Raw genomic sequence first — 5,367 nt, forward strand, 5'->3', positions numbered from 1 at the left:
TGTCTCAAAGTGAGCCCCAAAACAAAGCCTCACATCAGGGCTTATATAGCCTTCTCCTGGCTCAAAGAATGTAACAACATTTTGGACCCACTGGCCAATCAAAAAGTATCTACCCCAGGCTCCAGGTGCACTTTAGCCTAGGGGCAGGGAAGATCTTTAAATTTACATTTCCATTACAGGGGGGAGGGAAGTTGGAAGCACCCACTTTTGAAAAGGGACAGGATCAAAGTAGAGAATAGAACTAGTGGGAGGTGGGATAGGAGGGAGGGAAATATAGTAAGTCTTTTACGATATATCTTCTATGTTATTGTTTTACATTAGCCACACATGTACAAACTATACTGAACTGCTTATCTTCCCAGTAAGGATGGGTGACAAGGAAGGAAGGGAATGAATCTGGAATTGAAAGTTTTAAAATCAAATATTCAAATATATGTGTGTGTGTGTACATATATATGTATATATATATATACATATACTATTATTAATACCATCTTACATGTAATTTGGAAATAAGATATACAGGCACTGAGGCATAGAGATCCACTGGAAAATCGAAAGGGGTATGGGAGAAAATATGAGAGAGAGCAGATTGGAGGAGGGGATATCCTTTGGGACTGCTATTTTGGGGTGGTGGGTAGGGGAAAAACAGGGAGAAATTTTGTAACTCAAAATCTGGCGGAAACGAATAATGTAAATCAGAAGTTAATAAAGCATTAAAAAAAAAAGAAAGGCAAAAGGGAATGGGTCAACCTTATTTTCATTGAATTTTGCTTAAAGAAGGAATGACATACACTAAATAGGATATCTCACCCTACAGGAGAGTAGGAGGGAAGGGGATGAGAGTGGGGATGATGGATGAGAGGGCAGGTTGGGGGGGATGGAAGTTGGAAGAACCCACTTTTGAAAAGGAACAGGATCAAAGTAGAGAATAGAACTAGTGGGAGGGGAGATGGGAGGGAAGAAAATATCATCAGTCTTTTACAATATATCCACTATGGAAATATTTTTGCTTATCTTCCCAGGAAGGGTGCGTGAGAAGGGAGGATGGGAATGAATCTGGAATTTAAACTTTTAAAATCAAATGTTTAAATATATATTATCAATATTATTTTACATATAAGTGGGAAATAAGATATATAGGCACTGGGCATGGAGATCCACCTGGAGATCCACATGGAGATCCATGCCCTACTGGAAAGTTGGAGTGTGGGGTGAGATATGGGAGAGAAATGATTGGAGGAGGGGATATCCAGTTGAATCATTATCTTGGAGTGGTGGGTAGGGGAAAAACGGGGAGAAAATTAAACTAGAAGTTAATAAAGCATTTGATAAAGAAAAAAAAACAGCAGACTGCAGAACTGTTGACTTTTTGTCTCTCGCTTTTTGGAATCACTGGAAATAAAGCTTTTAAAATGGTTTCAGTTCTGTTTAAGGCTTTCTGAGAATTCTTTAGTCATAAAAATGATCTTTCTCCTCTACCCTAAAACAATAAATCTATAACTCTCCAGGGAAAGGAAAGAATGATAAAGGAGCCTGAATGCTATCTGCATGAATATTTCACAAACTTTCTATTTTAAAAAGTCCTAGAGAGCTGCAACCTCAAAAACCATTAGGATATTTCAGCACTTATAAAAACTACATTTTCATCATAATTTGGAAATGCAAATTACATTTTCATCTCACATTTAGTCTGTGGTGAGTTTAAAATGTCATAGATTTCTGCAAATAGGGAAAGAGTCTCTCTGTTCCTCTGTTTCTGTCTCTGTCTCTCTCTCCCCTCCCTGTCCCTCTCTCTCACTCTATTCCCAACCTAGGAACACAGAAATGAGACTATATTTTTTGGAGAATAGACATTTTTAGCATAATTTTTATTCCCTTCCTTATCTTCTAGTGAAATTTTTTGGGGGCAGAGAATATTGATTTTTTGGGGGTGGACTGGAAACTCCCTTTTCCAGTACCTGGTTTGTTTCAGCAATTAGACAAGTGTGAGGTCAAATTTTGTTCTTTTTAAGTTCTGCAATACAACATTCTTGGCCAGAATTTTGCTGCAAGCAAGCTATCAGTCTCACCTGTTAAGTCGTCCTGCCTCTGGGACTCTACTCTTATTCTTCACTCTCTTTTCTCATCTCACTCATTGAAAAGCAAGTTATCCGTGAGAGAATTTCATAGAGAGGTTTTTTGGTTTTGGTTTTATTTTCGTTTTGGCAAAGTTTTAAAGAGTGTCCCTTAAAGAAATAAGATAATGCCTGTGTCCCGTAAAAGAAATCCTCTGAGTGCGTTTCAGGAGCTGCCCAAATAAAGTTCATTTGTTTCAGGAATCGAACTTTTATTTTGCCTTCTAGAATTTGTAAAAATTCATGATCAAAGGTAACATTAGGTAGCCAGGGCCATTTATTTAAATAAGTTTAGGATGGCCATTTAAATTGACAAAACTTAACAAGATCAGACTTAGACCTCTCTGGATTTTTTTCACGTTCGTCAAAATCTCTATTCTGGACCAGAAATGCTGCATCCCATAGTGATGACTGACTATTCAAGGCGGAATTGAGGTTCAGACTTTGATGTGACTGAACCTCAGTTTCCTTATCTGTAAAATAGAACTATATACTTGATATTCCCAACCTCACAGAGTTGTTGAAGTTACGCAAATGTTAGTATGATTTAAAATTTAACTATGTTTATTACTATCAAAAGGTACACTTCTGAGACACAAATACAATATTTTTGAGTTGTTAGACTCTGAAAGACATGTTTTGACTGGGAAATTGTCAAAGGACTGGGCGTCACAGCAAAGACTGAGATAATGAGAAAGTAAAAGTATTCATAGCTGGTGAGCTGAGAGTGTCAAAGGCAAAAGTTCTAAGCAAAGAAACCTTCATTACTCCCCTTTCCCTAACACTGTATTTCAATGTCGGTGGGCGGTACCCTAAGGTAGGAGAACAAAGAGATGAATCCAGTCCGCCTTGAGATTCCTAGAGAGGACCCAAGCAGGAGAAACAGCCTAAATGGCATGCGCACTGTTGGGCTCCGAGAGAATCGTAGAGAGCCTAGTCGGTTTTGAGCGCCCACGCATTTTCAGGGGTGCATAATCTCGGAGGGTGTGTGGTAAGTGCCGTTGAGGGGAACAGGGGAGGGGTCGTTCTGGGAGGGTGTGCTGGTGAAACGCCTTTTCCTTCTCCCTCTTCATTCTTCTCTCTTCTTCCCTTCCCCTGCTCCTCCTCTCCCCTCTTTCCCTCTGTCCCCATCCTCCAGCCTCCCTGACTGCTGGAAGCACTTTGGAGAAAGAGGAAAAAGGCGTTAGTACACTGGGTTTGGGGGATGGTGTCGGTTCCAGGAGCTCATTAGAGGCTCTGCCGCGACTCCCTTCCTCTGTGGAAGCCGCCCATCCCTGATCCGGGCCTAATTCTCCAGTTTTGCGCCTGCGGTCACTGAAGAAGCTCGGAAGATTTCTGGGTAACTAAAGGTGCCTTGGCCGTCTCGTGGGGCGGAGCTTCCTGGGAATTTCCTTGTGGTCTTCTCTCCTAAGTTCTAGTGGTAGGAATACGGTTTTTCCCAGTTTGTACTGTCTTCTGAGCCCCAGAGCCATTTTGATTTAACAATTACCAACTACTGTTTGTTATAATCGTAACCGCTTTTGGAGGAAAATAATCTTAGGAGGAAAAGCACGCCAGTAGAGGCTCCAGCCACTGGCATCAAAGAATCACTGCCTTCCCAACCCCGCCACGCTCCTCAGGAGCCCCTGGAAACCTAAGGAGGAGGTGGCCTTGTTTTGCTCTCTGGCCTCACCCTTCTGGCCCTAGCCTCCTGAAGAGTTGGATTCAAAATCAGGTCTCAGGACTTGAGAGGTTGGGGAAGGTTTCCTGTAGAAGGTGGAATTTTAGTTGGAATTTTGAAAAAGTAGAGAGGTCAATAGTCAGAATGGAGGAGGAAGGGAGTTTCAGGCAAGACCAGGAGGCCAGTGTCACTGTATCAAAGACTTCAGAGGTGGGAAGAGGCTACCTTATGAAAGGTTTTGAATGCCAAACAGATCATTTTGTATTTGCTCTTGAAAACAGTAGGAAACCACTAGAGTATGTAGGGGAGAAGGGGGAGGATCTGCACATTAGGAAAATAACTTTATTAGCTAAATGGAGGATGATTGGAGGGGAAGGGAGATTCAAAGCAGGCAAACCCAATGCAGGCTATTGCAATAATACAGGTAGGTGTGAAGTGATAAAGGACTGAAATAGAGTGTTAGTAGTTTCAGAGGAGAGAAGGGGGTATACTTGAAAGATGTTGTGAAGGTGAAATTGACAGGCCTTGGCGCCAGCTTGGTGGTGGGGGTGAGAGATAGTGAGGAATCCAGGATGACTCCTAGATTGTTAACCTAAGGGACTAGGAGTGTGGTGTTGCCCTCTCCAGTAATAGGGAAGGAGGAAGGGTTTAGGGGGAAAGATAATGAGCTCAGTTTTGACAAAATTGAATTTAAGATGTCTGCTGGCATCCAGTTTGAGATGTCTGGAAGACAACTGGAGATGCCATTTTGGAGGTCAGCAGAGAAGTTGGGGCAAGAAAGATAGATTTTATAATCATAAGTGTAGAGATACTAATTAAATCCATGGGAGCTGATTAGATCATCAAGTGAAATAGAATAGAGGAAGAAGAGAAGAGGGCCCAGGACAGATTCCCTGAGGAACACTTAAAAGGTGTGATCTGAAAGGGATTCAGCAGAGGAGACAGAGGAGCAGTCAGGTAAGAAAAGAAACAGGGAAAAGTGGGTGTTTTAAAAAACTTGAGAGAAGAAAATATCAAGGAGGAAAGAGTGCTCAATAGTGTCAAAGGCTGCAGAGATCTAGGAGAATGAGGACTGAGAAAAAGCCATTGAATTGGCAACTGAGAAATATATAAGTACCTTTGGAGAAAACAGTTTAGGTGGAATGATACGGTCAGAATCCAGATTATGAGTGAAGAAAGGAGAGGAAAGAAAGTGAAGGCACCTATTGTAGATAGCCTTTGGAAGGAGTTTTAACCAAAAAGGCAGAAGAGATAAGGGACAATACTTTGTGAGGATGGAGAGATCAGTTGAGAGATTTTTCAGGATAAGAGAGATGGGGACAAGTTTGTAAACAGTTGGAAATGAGCCAGTAGACAGAGATTGAAACTAAGTGAAAGAGTGGCGATGACAGACAGGGAAATCTTGGAAAAGGTGGTATCATTTGAGCAAGTAGAGGAGGGTAAGGAATAAGGCCACTTGTCATGTGAAATGGGGCGATGCAGAGACATCTGAGTAACGAGTTGCAGAAGAGTGTAGAAGTAGTATTTAGTGGCTAGTGACCTCGTGTGTGTGTGTGTGTGTGTGTGTGTGTGTGTGTGTGTGTGTGTGTG

General features: G+C 41.7%; 1 protein-coding gene across 3 annotated transcripts in view; it reads left to right on the top strand.

The window, feature by feature from the left end:
- The first annotated feature begins 2,934 nt into the window (after positions 1-2,934).
- The window catches only part of PGBD1 (piggyBac transposable element derived 1), a 32,922-nt gene continuing 30,489 nt past the window's right edge, over positions 2,935-5,367 (top strand). The window contains exon 1 of one of the 3 annotated variants that reach the window (XM_069076701.1): positions 2,935-3,108. The gene's annotated coding sequence lies outside the window, so the exon portion shown is untranslated. Of the gene's footprint in view, positions 3,109-3,144; positions 3,467-5,367 lie in introns of those variants that run through there. The other 2 variants (XM_069076703.1, XM_069076702.1) reach the window with 2 other exon arrangements.

This window comes from Petaurus breviceps, unplaced genomic scaffold, assembly GCF_028583685.1.
Source record: "Petaurus breviceps papuanus isolate PSGF00001 unplaced genomic scaffold, PetGlider_PUasm1.0 90925, whole genome shotgun sequence".
In the NCBI taxonomy this organism is placed as follows: domain Eukaryota; kingdom Metazoa; phylum Chordata; class Mammalia; order Diprotodontia; family Petauridae; genus Petaurus; species Petaurus breviceps.